This window comes from Equus asinus, chromosome 29 (assembly GCF_041296235.1).
Source record: "Equus asinus isolate D_3611 breed Donkey chromosome 29, EquAss-T2T_v2, whole genome shotgun sequence".
NCBI classification, from domain to species: Eukaryota; Metazoa; Chordata; class Mammalia; order Perissodactyla; family Equidae; genus Equus; species Equus asinus.
Window position 1 is genome coordinate 19,683,329 of NC_091818.1, and position 14,578 is coordinate 19,697,906.

The 14,578-nt window shown below is 44.2% G+C and overlaps 1 protein-coding gene across 11 annotated transcripts in view; it reads right to left on the reverse strand.

Annotated features, from left to right (window-relative positions):
- SVIL (supervillin) overlaps positions 1–14,578 on the reverse strand; it is a 223,898-nt gene that overhangs the window by 174,868 nt on the left and 34,452 nt on the right. For all 11 annotated transcript variants that reach the window (XM_070501109.1, XM_070501110.1, XM_070501106.1 and 8 more), the window contains exon 2: positions 8,259–8,356. The gene's annotated coding sequence lies outside the window, so the exon portion shown is untranslated. The remainder of the gene's footprint in view (positions 1–8,258; positions 8,357–14,578) is intronic.

The following is a 14,578-nucleotide window of genomic DNA, read 5'->3' on the forward strand; positions in this document are numbered from 1 at the left end:
AATTACACACAGAGCCTGAGATTCAGTAGGCAATAAATATACCTCCCCTTCTTCGACTTGGCAAGCTCCTCCTGGTCCTTCAGTACCTGGTTCAATAGCTCCTCCTCTTTGCTGTATTCTCCCTGCAGAGATGGACTTTCCCTCTGCTTGGCTCCCCAAACTATCTACCAACGGCTCTGCCATAGTCTCATTATCTAACCGCTTGTCTTTCTCCCCATCTAGAATGTGGACTCCTCTGGGATAAGCGCCACATCTTATTAGCTTGTTTCCTCAGGGCCTGGCACATAGCAAGATCCTAGCAAAGATTTTTTCACAGAATGAGTGAGTGAAGAAATAGCAAATCAACACTAGAAAGATTCTAAATTCTAAAAAATGCCATGCAAAAATCATTAATAATGTATTAGTAAATAATACCAGACTTCCCAAACTGTTTCACAAATAATGAACACTTTTCTTTGGTCGCCAAGGTTATAACTCGCTACATAGTATAGCAGTTTTACTGAGCATGGAAAGGGCAAGTCAACACTCCAATCGTATGTAGTTACAAAGAAGTTCCTAGAACCCAAGGAAGCAATAATGACCCTTGTTTAAACCAACAACTTAAAAAAAAAACTCTAACCAAGCCTCTCATCTTTGAATGACAATGTAAAGTATGATATTCTTTGTCTATAACAAGAGCCTGAATTTTAAGATTTCTAATTATGGTGATTCACTTTAGCATAAAATAACTTCTCTGGAAAGATAGTTGTTTTGGTTTCTCATGGATTTAGTTAAAAGAGATTCATTCAGTCAGACAGGAACAAGTCAGGCTCTGAGCGAGCCGGTGAGGATGTCACAGTAAAGAAATAAAGTGCCTGCCCTCACTCTGGTAAAATCAATGAGTTTAGAGAGATCGCAGAATTCATTTTGATGAGATTCTTCTTTGAGTTATCTATAGGCCATAAATTTTCCATTATAATATATTCCATAAATAACTAAGAGGGGCTCATGTTTCCAAAATAGAGGCTGGTTTCCATATTGAACTGTTTCCTCTGCTGTTACGACAAATTACTGTATAGTTGGTGGCTTAAAACAACACACATGTGGGGCCGGCCCGGTGGCACAGCGGTTAAGTGCGCACGTTCCACTTTGGCGGCCCGGGGATCACCTGTTCGGATCCCGGGTGCGGACATGGCACCACTTGGCACGCCATGCTGTGGTAGGCAACCCACATATAAAATGGAGGAAGATGGGCATGGATGTTAGCTCAGGGCCAGTCTTCCTCAGCAAAAAGAGGAGGACTGGCAGCAGTTAGCTCAGGGCTAATCTTCCTCAAATAAATAAATAAATAAAAATACACAACTATGGACCAGGGGGCTTTGGGGAGAAAAAGGAAAAATAAAATCTTAAAAAACAAAAAACAAAAAAACCCCAACAACACACATGTATTATCTCATAGTTCTAGACGGGAGAAGTCTGAAATGGTTCTCACTGGCTAAACATCAAGGCTGCATTCCTTCTGGAGGCTCTAGGAGAGAACCCATTTTCTCATTTTCCAGTTTCTAGAGGTTGCCCGCATTCCTTGGCTCGCGGCCCCTTCCTCCAACTTCAATGTGGCAAAGGCCGTGGAGACTTTGTCACATGGCCTCACTGACACTGACTCTGCGGTCTGTCTCCTTCCTTCAGAGGACACTCGTGATGACAGTGGGCCCACCTGGATCATCAAGGATAATCTCCCCATCTCAAAGCAGCTGGCCCGCAACCTAAATTCCCATTTGCCATGTAACTGACCATATTTATAGCTCCCAGGATTAGGACATGAACCGTCGACCCTTTGGGGAGCCGTGATCCTTCCTACCACACGTATCTTTGTAGCAGTCAGGTCAATGAGCCCAGGTCACATGTAGAACCCAGCGTGAAACCTTGAACATAACTCCTAGAAACCAGTCCTCACCACTTGCTAGAATGTTACTCCTGCCCACACAGTCCCCCCACGCCTCACAGAAGCACATCACCCCTGTTCTTTACCAGTCGCTCCCAGGAAACTGCCATCTCCCACTCATCGAACCATGTTCTAATCATGCCCTCAACTGTCCTAAGAATTAAACCAGGGATTTTTCTCCCCGCCCCAAGTGAAGGGAAAACCATGCCCTTTCCTGCATCCTTCTGTTCTAGGTGGGATAAAACCCCCTTGGCCAAGTGTTACACGGAGACTTGTTAATTATAGTAAAGACTTATTCATCTATGTCCTGGTACTGTGTTACATAAACATACGTGTGTTCATTCATTCTTTTGTTTTTAAAGTTCAAAGAATAGGTACGCGTGTGTACACGCACGTGTGTGTGATATAAATTCCTTGAGAGGAAAGACTGTTTAACTTGCTGAACACACATACTTAGTAAATCAGTAAACTTAGGTTAGTCAGCTAACCTCCAAGCCGGGAGCTTACTAAGCCACCTTTGACCACGACAATAAAATAAGATGTTTCTGGGACTGTACACAGAGTCTTGTCCAGATTTCCCGTCGTCAAGGTAAGTGGAAAGAACCGTGTGGTGTGGCTAGGTCCAGTGGGACAAGAGAGGTCATTCTGGGCCCTGAGATACCACCTTAGGGAGCTGGGGCTACTGGCGTTTGGAACACTGAGCTGGATTCTGGTTTGGGGGAATTAGAGCCAGCTCTTCTGTTTTCGACAACAGCCTTTGGCCGCACATCGGCTCCATTTCAGCCGGCGTTCGCCTAAGATAGAATGCCCATTTGGCTGTATGGAGCAGATTTTCCAACTCTCTCTCCTATTGGCATGCAGTTGTGACCCTTGGACACTGGAAGCATCTATTGAGAACAGCCCTAGTCATTTGTACAAGAGTTCTTCCCAGGTCATCAGAGCCCATCTGTCCAGGGACCAGAGCTCACTCACCTCAGTCACATTTCAAAACAAAGTTTGAAAAATACCTTGATCGATCGGTACTTAACAACTGCTATTTAATTGTGATCATTTTTAGAATTTCAAATTAAAAAAAATTAAACTTAGGAAAAGAAACTTAATTGTGTTGACACTCTCTCCATGTGACTCTCCCAGACACCCAACGTTCTATTCTACAAATTCTTCCTCTTCCCTTTTCCCCCTCAGCTCAGCTGCACCCCCAGCCTGGGAACACAGATGCCAAAAAGATGTGTTCACTTTCCACCCCCATGGAATCCTTCTAGGCGTGAGAGGTGAAAAATGCTAGAAGATTTCCATTTCTCGTGCTCCTTTGTTCTGTCAGGCACTTCAATATCCCCAAGCCAAAGAAAAAATTCTGTCAGGACAACCAGGCCTTGCTCAGACCTGAATGGTGTTAGTGCCACAAAAAGTGACACTTGGGACTTAGTTTCATGGGCTACTTATTGTCATCTCCCAAATTCCATGAGCAAAGAGACGGAAGAACTGCCCTTTGCCCTCAAGTGCTGTTATCTGCATTCTCGGGTCAACTCCGTCAGAAGCTCATTCGTCTGACTGAGCTTCATTCATCACACCCTTAATGCTCCACTTTCAACCCAGAGAACCCAAAATGTGCAAGAGATCATCCTCCCGCATTTCCTCAGTTATGGGGAAAGAAATGCTGTGAGAAAGTCACTAGTCTTCATACCAGGACAGATCTCAGCAGAGAAGCCAGACTCTGCCTTTTCTGGAAGACAACAGGTCTGGATTCTTGCTGGAGCCCCACACTGGTGAGGGATGGTTGTGTGTCAGAGGGAAGCTAAGAGATTGTTCCCTGGGAAATTAAGCCCAGCACAATGTAGCAAACTAACCTTGAGTACGGAGAACAAGCTTTTGTCCAAACAGAAGTTACCCAACGTAGTAGGAGCCTCAAGAGTTCAGTTACTATTGAGACGCCAGTGCCCTCCTCGCCCATGTCAGAATGAGAGCACCACGAGATGATGGAAGCTGAATGCACGGCCACCTCCTGGTAGTGGTTTTCTTGTCACAGCCCATGTACAAAATTAATACACCTGGGTTTATAGTCGTCTGAACGCAATGGAGAGATTGTCTTGCTCCGCTAACTTTTACTAAACTGTCAAACACAGTGGCAAATGCATATGGCACAGCCCTGTGAGAACAGAAGCAGTGAATACAGCCAGCGAAGCCATGTTCTAAGAAAGACTGGCAATCTCAGTCTACACGCTCTACTCCTCTCTGCATCAGATGGGACTTCTTTATTAAATATTCGGTTAGAAAAACAATAACCTAAAACAAAAAGCATTGACTGTAGGTTGGCAGGTCTAAGGATGAACGACCAGAAAGCCTGACATTTTCTAAACACCTGTGTTGGGTGTGATGCTCGAGGCCAGAGATCCAGAGGCCCCGCAGAGAAGCCCACTACCTGAAGAGATCAGCATCTAAACCACACAGGCACAGGCTCTAATATGAGTTTTGTCCAGTGGGGCCCAGAAGCTCCCTCCCCAACCGGTGCACCTGACCCTGCCGGCTTCTTGGAGGAGACACCTGAATGACATCATTAGTGATCAGCCAAACTTAGCCTGTTGAGAAGGAAGGGGAAAGGCCTTCCAGGGAGTAGGAACAGCATGTGCAAAGCCATTGGGTTGAGACTGAGCCTGGCATTTTCAGAAGACTGACAGTAATTATGCATGACTAGAACATGGTTCAGAGGGGCGGGGGATGGCAGCCTGCATCAAAGGTTCTTCCCTCTATGCCAGGCAGAGATGCTAATCAGCCTAAGGTGACAGCCAAAGATCGAGGCTGTAACAAGTGCACTATGCATTTCAGAAGGTGACAGACTCCAGTGCAAGACCAAGAACAACAGGCAGGCGGGGGCTGGGAAGAATGACTCGCTGATGAGGCTCCTGACTGGGCCAGCAAGCCTGGCATTACCTGCTGGGCTCGTCTCACTACAGCTGTCACGGGCAGGAGGAGTGAGGGGCTGTGAGAGAAGAGAAGCGCAGAGCCCTGCAGGGCTGTGACCAGTGAGCTGCCGGGGCTGGGCCAGAGGGAAGGGGATTCTGAGTGGCAAAGTTGGGAAGGGAATGGCAGGAGAAGAATGGAACTCGGCGGAGTAGGAGAGTGGGGCGGGGCTGGAAAGCCAGACTGAGGGCCTGTGTGCGGGGAGGGGAGACAAGCTGGCAGCGATCATGTGACACAGATTGAGAGCTTCACAAACACTTGGTGATGAAGAGAGACACTAGCTACCTCAGCACAAAGCCCGACACGCAAAGGCATGAGAATTTCTCAAGTCAGAATGGTGCGCGAGTGAGTGAGTGTGAGTGTGAGTGTGTGTGTGTGTGTGTGTGTGTGGAGGAGAGAGAGAGAGGAAGACAAAGAAGAAGACATGGAGCACAAGTCCATGGTTTCATTACGTTAACATCTCATGACTGTCTCAAAATTCCTCCTCAGCTGACCAAAAGGCAATTATTATTGTGCTTTAAAGTCCTTGTACCTAAAATTTCCTTTCCTGATAAACTCACTTAGCATGGAGGTTCTGGAAGAGTCTGCCTACCACCTTCATCCTTATGGTCACCTGGGAGGGGAAGCCAAAACACTGAAACTGACCCTCAGGGCACCTCTTCAAAGATATTATTAGATCATCAGAATTAGATTTGACTCTCTCATCAGCCAGACTTCTCATCTGCTACAAATCAAACTACACACGTTGCAGGAAAGCTCCTTCTGTCCGTGCTCCTTAAGCTCATTCATTTATTCAGAGGCAAGGCTTCTCACACAGGGCACCTTGGCCCTGTCTCGGGGACAGACATGCCGCCTCCACGTGACTTACCACACACTTCCTCTCAGATCTGACAGAGGGGAAGACTCAGTTGTGACAACCAGCAAACGCCCTTCCTGCCCCCCACCGCATAGCCCCTCAGAGCGGTTTCCTGGGTGGGGCTGGGGAACACAGCATGCAAACTGCCTGCCATGGGGACACCAATGCTGGCTCTTGGCTATTGCTTCTCTCCACATCTCACTTGTAAGCATCTTGGAAAGAGTCTTCTGTGGGTTAAGTAGTACATAGGCACAGCTTAACCTATGGTCACCACTATAGTGACAGCACAGAGTGCCCCTTCCTCAGTCCTTCCAAGAGAGGGAGCCAAGCATGGGCTGTCGCCCCCCGCAGACTGGTGGTCAGTGAAGACCACAGCCGCTGTGTCAGCACAGCAAGAAATTCATGGACAAAGGGACTGCCAGTCCCCAAGGAACTTCTGGCTTGGACAGGGAGATGCGTTCATTCCTTCATTCAGTAAATGTTCACCGAGCACCTGCTACGCCGCAGACACTGACCAAGGGGCTTGGCATAAAGTACCAAACAAAACAGAAAGAAGTCCTGTGCCTCATGGCGCTAATATTCCAGCGATAAGTGAGGAGACGCCCTCACACATAATTAATAAAAGGACCCAACCAATGACGTAAGGTAAGAACCAAGTGATGCTGCATTTAGAAGGAAGACAGAGGAAACATTTGTTGCAGGAATAAGGGAGGCTTGATGAGGAAATGGGAGCATCAACCTTTGTTAAAACACAAACATGCCATTATAGGCTCGAGGACATGCTCTCCAGAGATGGTCCCGGGACATTTAGACACTTTAAAAACGGTGATCACGTTATGTTTTATCTCATGTTTAATGACCATGCCCCTGCCGTACCCAAGGAGTGGCAGACGGGGAAGCTTGGCTGTGGGAGGCAGACACTGGCGGCTCTAGGGTGGCAGAGCAGGTGGGGTTCAAAGGTCATGTTAAGATCCTCCTAACAGTCAGGTTTATAATCAACTCAGGTAATCCTCTCCCTCCCAGCCCAGCAACACACACACCCACTTCAGACAGCCTTTCAGCACTTTCTCCCCTGGGTGGCTCCTAATTGTCATTTACCATGATTCACGGGCGCTGACGCCTTTGCTGGGAGCCAGCTGCAGGGTGCTCTTTGCCTGGCCTGGCCTGGCCCTCACTGTCCACGGCACTCTGGGCTCCCCGCTGCCCTGCAGCCCCCTCTAAGCACCTCATTACCAAGGAAGTATGCCGTTTCTTTCCAGACAGCTCTCCAAGGTCATAAGGGCTAAGAGGGAGCCATTCAGAAAATATGCTTGAGAATGAGTTTCAAGAAAGTCACCCCTAAAGCATGACAGATGCACCAGACGTTACAAGGGCCATAATCTAGATGAATATCTGCTTAATTTTTTAGATGTGCAGGAAAAAAATGAACCAAAATCTTCACTTCCTTTGGGCCATCAATTGAGAAATTGGACAATTCCTTTTGGTCGAAAGGGACCTAGAAAACCTTCTTCTTGATGCAGTCAGGCTCCCCTTCAGCAGCGTCCTCATCGGACAGGTGTACAGTTTCTACAGAAATATCTCCTACAACAGAGAACTTCCTCTAGGCAAGGCAACCTGTTCATCGGACAGTCAGATGTTTCCAAAATTCTCCTGATGTTTCTTTATATCCTCAGCCTATTGGCCCTAGGACTGCTTTGGATAAAAAAGTAGATCAGTATGAATTTAAATATGGTTACTTTTTAACTATAAATCCAATCATTAAGCAGAGAAATTTGAAAAAGAGGGGAAAAATAAATGGAGAGTCTGAGAATTGGTGAGGAGGAATTGTGATTGTCCCTAAGACAACATACTGTGAAGAGATTCTGGAACCAGTCTATTGGGGAACAGTAAACGAGCTGATGGTGGGCCTGAGCTTTTGGCCGAACGTTCTGGGGAAGACGAGAACTGAGGGCATTTAGGTAAGGAATTCTGGCCTGGAGAGGATAACGAGCTTTGGGATTAGATGGCTGGGAGAGAAGAGCTGCTCCTGAAACCCAGCCAAAAAAAGAACTGGTCTTGACAAGGTGAGGCCCTCGGTTGTCATGGGTCTTAAATTAGCTGGGACCGGGAAGGTGATAGGGAAGCTGGTCATTAAGTTTTATCAAATTTATGTGTGATTAAAATGAGCCCCCTACACTGTAGCTGTCTTTCTATAACTTATAATCTTGGGAATTCTCAGTCTCTCTCTAATGTGGGGATGTCACACAGCACAGGCAAGGGAGGTGTGGCCAGGGATCTAGGCTAAGAAAAGGAGTAAACTGTTTAGCTGGGTCACACCTTCATCCTCATGTATACCTACCTGGAAAAGCTTACGTAAGAAGAATATGCTAAGTTTTGTTTAAAAAAAAATCAGATTACTAAATCAGGAAAGTACAAGGTTTTTTTTGTGAGAGAAAATACCCAAAACTCTGTGTTTTGTTTGCTACCACTGCAGCTGGCCTCCACAACGTATTGCAAACATATTCTGAAAGCATCAATAATTACCTTTATTTTGTTACTCAAAACTCAAAAAGAATTCACCATCCCTTCATGGGCTTCTCCTTTAGTTTTGGAAAACAACCAGTCTCCAATGTGGCTTGAATCTGGAAAAGAAAAAAAAAGTTTTAAAATTTATTGGATGTAACTTTCAAAGCTGAGAAATACATATGTGAGGTCTGTGCTTCAGTTAACGTCTGAAAATATTAGAGTACATCCTCCTTTATCAATATCTTTCATTCCCATACGACCTAGCACAGTGGAATTGGAAATTGACACACAATTTCTATGACTCTCTATTTTTTTTCTACTTGGTAATTTAAATCATGACTAAAACCACTTGATTGAATCCGCTTTAATCTGACTTAACTTGAAACATTTGCCATCAGCTACTGTAAACAACCAAGTTACCCCCAGTTTCAGCAATGCACAGTTCCCTTTCTTGCCCAATAACCACCTCAGTATTGTGGCAAGTTATGTCAAACAAGCATTGCAAACAGTTCACCCACACAGGCAGAGGAAGCAACAACATCCACAGACCATCCACAGTAGACACTGCAAGTAGGAAGGGAAAAGTGTCAATTATGCTTCCTTTATCTCAATGAGAGGGAGCAAATCTAATTATAACGGATGAACAAATTATTATCTCCCAAGGATGCAATGAAAATTTCCAAGATCTTGAATCAAAATGAAAAGTGCTGCAATTTTTAATAATGTAGGATTAGCTAATTCAGGTTGTGGATGCTTTACTGCTGTGACCACATCTGCTCCTTGAGACCGTCTTCCCTCTGGCCGTGACTGATGGCTTTGTTCTCTGGACCAGACAGTGCAACTTCAGAAGCCAAAGGTCACCGGCCCCCCCAGGTGTCCAAACACTAGGTGTGGTGTGGCAGGGGCAGCACTCAGAACCCTGGTTTTCCGTCTCCTTCCCTGCTTCCTTTGTGATTAACGCCACACCCCCCAGGGTCTCTATTTGCCCTGCTTGGCAGAGCAAAAGACAATGTTCTTTCAGTTTTCCTTGTTCCTCCCACCGCTTCATTCACCAGAGGCTTCGCCTTAGTTTGTGTCTTCCTGTTTACAGCAGCAGCAAAAGGCACTGAAGTACCGAAGTGCACAGAGAACTGTGCGTGCGTGTGAGAAGCTCTTCACAAAACTGTCTACCTACAGGGATGTCTACGGCAACATGGCCCAAAAAACCCCCAAACTCTAAACTACGCAGATGATCAGTGGCCCAGTGGTCAGGACATATTTAAGTATATTAAAACAGATTTACCCAATGGGCTATGAGGCAGCTATTAGATCAGATAAATGTGAAAAAAAGAGAAACATTAAGATTATAATATATAGGCAAACACTTAGAACACTATTGGAAAGAGCAGAAGTTAAAATTGTACCCAAGTGCTGATCACAACTTTATCAAAAGTATGATGACATATAGATATAGCTACAGAAATTATAAAATTTTACATATGTAAATATATACATATATCTATAAAGAGAGAGAGAGGGATATATCTATATATCTCCATAGACATATACAGTGCAAATAAACTAAAAGAAGGAGTTGGTCGATGACTATTAAACTCTAGGACTCTATGAAAACAGAGTGATGTAGCTCTGGCCAGGCTTAAAATATCCAACACTTCAGAATTACAGAAGCTTGTGACCAGAAGGGACTTGAGTTCAACCTTTTCACTTTACAGCTTAGTAAATTTACACCAAAATAAATTAAGTGACTCATCCATGATCATACAGCTACTCACTGGCAGAACCAAGACCAGCACTGGGATCTCTCCACTCATAAATCTGTCCTCTTTTCTACAGAGCCCATGGCAATGGATTCATGCAAATAAGTCAGAGGGTCCTTGTCATCACTCAGCATCCAAATCCCTGGACAGTTAGGATCTTTCTCAGGGAAGCATGCCTTCAAAACACTAAAATATTTCCTAATAATCAACCATTTTATGACTTGAATTCCCACTCAAAATTCCATCCTTGTTCACCATCAGCAGCTACACCCGATCATGTCTCTTAGTGTCCTGTACTTCCCACAAAATGATGTGTGTCCACTGCAAAGTGAAACTGTAAATCCTGCCCCCAAAACAGAATTTCAGGAGGTTAATCAAAATGACATTAAAGAACTTCCCCAATAACAGGTAAAAACAATGGCAGACGGGGACTAAGCAGTTTGAGGAGGAGACAATCATTAAAGAGAAAAACTGTAAGTTGGTGGTAAGCTAGGGATTTCAATATGGAATGAGTTTAATATTAAAGAATAGAAAAGACCCCAAAGGAAAATGATCAAGACCTGGAATATTTTTGTAAAACTGGCCATCTTTAAGATGTGATGTAAATGTCACATGTGATTTAAAGAGTACCACAATTTACGATCATACAATTTTGTCCAAAGATTTACTCATCTCAAAACCATCAACAGTTGATTTTCCATTGCTCATTCTAAGAGACAGCCATGGTCAAAATGATAATCTAAATTTTGTTGACTATAAACTAAAATAAACTTATTTTCATAATTTTCATTTTATTTTTTTGCAAGATAAAATCCCAAAGCTTTTTTTCATTACATTATGAAATTTTGGTCCTCATTTAAGTGGATTCACTTCAAATGGCCTTTTTCTGGTTCTAATTATCCTCGAATAACAAGGACCTGCTGTAGAATTTTCAGAAAGAATTTTTTAAAGTATAAATCAGTAATATGGAGGGTATTTATCTATCATTTCAAGCCAAGCATGCATTTTAGAAGCGGAAACTTCAGATCCGAAATATGAACTACTCAGGGACGTCACGTCTCTAGCTGGCCCCTCTATCCTCAAAAATAACACATTTTTATATTTTGTTTTATACAAAATGAAAGCAAAGATTACAAAATTACAAATGACTATTTTGTCCCAATTCTTTTAAAAAGTGTGAGAATATAATAATGTATTTAGCATCCTGAATTACATAATTAAGTTTCCAGTTTTACCATCCTATTTTATTTGAACAAAACCATGGAAAAAGCTCCATGAGGTTCTAATAGTTGCTGATTTGCATACTGTGATTGGTTTTATCACCTGCAATTATCTGTAGTTCTGTATAATTCATGGTCTGAACTTCACCTGAGAACAATCAAGTTGGCTGAGTTTCCCTATGTTCAAAATGTTTATTACACGAAAATAGTTAATATTCAGGGCTCTCTAACATTCACGTAGAAAATGAAAGCTATTCTAGTATGATAAAAACACAAGGCTTCATTTTAGAAGCTTCAATTATTTAATGGAACATTTTCTTCCAGAAGAATAAGAAAAATAAGAGGATATTTTTCCATTAAATAAAATTGCAACATTCTATAGTAGAAAGATATTTTTCCTTTTACTTTCCAAATGGGTAACAATATTAGTGGTCTAAATAATTGATGATGAACACTTAAACTATGTGGGATAATAAATAATTTTTAAAGATTCATTTATTAGGGACTTGTCAGCTTCTATGACCAAGAAAATAAACAATTTATGATTTAGTTTGTTTACTAATTCTGTCTCAAAGGTCAAGACCAAGATTATTGACTCAGTCTTGCTGTCAGACTCATTTATCTCTCAAATCAGTATAAATGTATGGCTCAGGATTAAGATGTGACTAGTAGTTCTCTCCAGGAAGGACAACAAGGCCCCGGTTCCCCACAGCCACCAGATGCAGAGGGACAGCGATGTGGAACACCTGCCAGGCTCTACTGCAGACGCCCGGATTGTTTCACTGCTGCAGTCTAAGGACAAGAAGAAGAGTAAGCTCGAAACCAGCTCCCAAATCTGAGACTCACGCCAAGGGATGAGAAGAGCCCTCTGGCCCTTCCTGGAAGGGACGCAGTGAGCAGCCAGTAGCACAGGGAGCTCAAGGACAGGGAACCCTGCTCCAGCTTGCTCAGGTGAGCGGCCGTCAACCTCCGTGAAGAACCCTGGTGGTTTCAGGGCCATCGAAAGGACGTTTTTGTGCAGGGAAGCTTGAGCAACCCACAGAAAACAAGAAGTCAGGAATTTGGCTCCTTATTTTCAGCCAATTGACTTAGAAGCAGATATTTCTCAACATTAAACCTGCCTTTAAAAGGAAAGGCATTCCTAGACTTACTTTTGACTCTAAGAGATGAGACGATTAAGATGATAAAGCTGAGCAGCCTTCTAGGCATGAGCGAGGCAGAACACCCCTACCCCACAAAAGCAGGTGGGCCAGGTGGGCTCAGGGATGCCTCGGACTGAGGCGTTCGGCCACTTCCTAACTCGGGCAGCTTCCTCCCCTCTCCAAACCTCTTTACTCTTCTGTAAAACGGGTAGAGGAACAAACCCACACGATTCTGACAGCTGTAGGTATCAAGCATGCAGCACCGTGCTTGGCATACACAAAACGTTCGGGGGTTAGTTATTACTATTTTTCTTACTACATTCAGAATAGAATAACTTTCTACCTTCTCTGAACTTTGGGGGAGGCTGCATTAGATGTTTTCTCTAATTAAAGCTGACCCTTTCCGCCCAAAACTATGACCAGGGATTTTTTTATTACTATGAAGATACAGAAACACTAAGACTCCAGAAGGCAGCATTCTGAACTCCTTTTTCCTGCCTCCAGAATAGACATGCCCCTTATGACTGTGGTTTAATGATCACTGACACTGACATAGCGCCAGGCCCCCAAAGTGTTTTCCATGTCTTAACTTATTTAAAACTCATAATCCTATGAGGCAGGAAGGGTCCTTATCTCCATTTGACAGATCAGTAAACTGAGACACAGAACTGTTAGGCAACTTGTCCAGGTGTCACAGCCAAACCAGGATTCAAGCCATGCAGGGCAGCTGCAGAGTCCACACAGGACCTCTGTTTTGTGTATGTATTTGGGGGGTGCAGAGAGGAAAGGCAGGGAGGGAAGAAGAAGGAAAAAACAAAACAGTCTAGAAGATTCTCTCCCTCAATACACACACACACACATTCACAGCAAAGAAAATTTCAATTGTAAAGACATCACCGAGTACATTCTCACTGGCTGGTTGTTCTAATAAAAATGTTCAATATCTTAGGAAAAGGGCATTCTTTTCCTAGAGATACTTGGAGAAGCAGGAGGCAAGAGAGGCCTGGACACCAGGCGGGATGGTGTCACAGAGCAGCATAGAAAGATGAGACCTGCAGCGCCGTCCCTGGAGAAGAGCATGTTGTTGTGGACCCAAGTGTGGTCTAGGACCAGGCTGTTGTGTTTATCACAACTACACAAACACAAGACACCTGTGCATTCCAGACCTTTCTCCCTCCCTAGAAACAGTCCCCAAAGCATTCTTCCTAAATAGGATGACTTCAAATGTGAGAAAAGCCAGAATACCAGTAGCTGCTACTGAAACAAGGATGGGAATATATGTGTCTGGTCTCAAACTTCATCACCAACCCGACTCAAATCTCCCCTCGCCATTAAATATCATCCCCACTGCAGGGCAAGCCTGTGAGATGGAGTGTTGTGCTTCAAGCCACAGAGTGACTGATACATATATATATAATATATATTATCAACGTTACATAATTAAAATTCCTGCTTGTAGATGCTATGACAGGCTAAGGAGCCCAGTGAACTTCCTGGAAGACCACAGCAACCACCTGCCCCCATCCTACACACAGCCCTGGGAATCGCACTGGGTGACTACTGCACCCCAGGAGGAAGGCACACACGTGCGAGAACAGGGAAGGGAACAACGAAGCTTAACATAGCTCCTGTTGCGCCTACGGTTAATATAGTTATGCTAGCAATCACAAGTGTGTCCCAAAACACAATTTAAGGCTCTCTTCACACAACCAAAGGGCAAAAGGAAAACTAAAGAGGAATTTGGAATTTGTGGGAAAGCTCAAGGTGAGAGATTGACATCCTAACCCACTTGAACTAAGCAACCTTACGGGCAGAATTAGAAGGAAACTGGGTGTTTGGGGAGTAACTGTGAATTCAGGAAGAAAGACGGCTCCAATGAGAGAGAAGGGCTGGGAATTGCTGTGGAGCCAGGCTGGTCCCTCTTGTGCATACACCGCACTCCTCCTGGCATTTCCGAGGGCAGAAAGTAGGAAACTCAGGTGAGTCGGGATCCCAGGGGCTTAGAGAACAACTTCTGCTGGAGGCTAAGAGGCCCTGGGTTCCACAAAAATGAAGACAGCCTAGGAAAGAAGATGCAGCAAAAATAAAGGCTTCAACAGCCAGAAGCAGCAGCCAAGTTCAATTACACAGAACGTGGGAGCTGCTTATTTAAAATGCGAATTGGTAATTTCAGATGGTGAGTAACCTTGATGTTTTCTGTGAAAAAACCCCACTGCTTG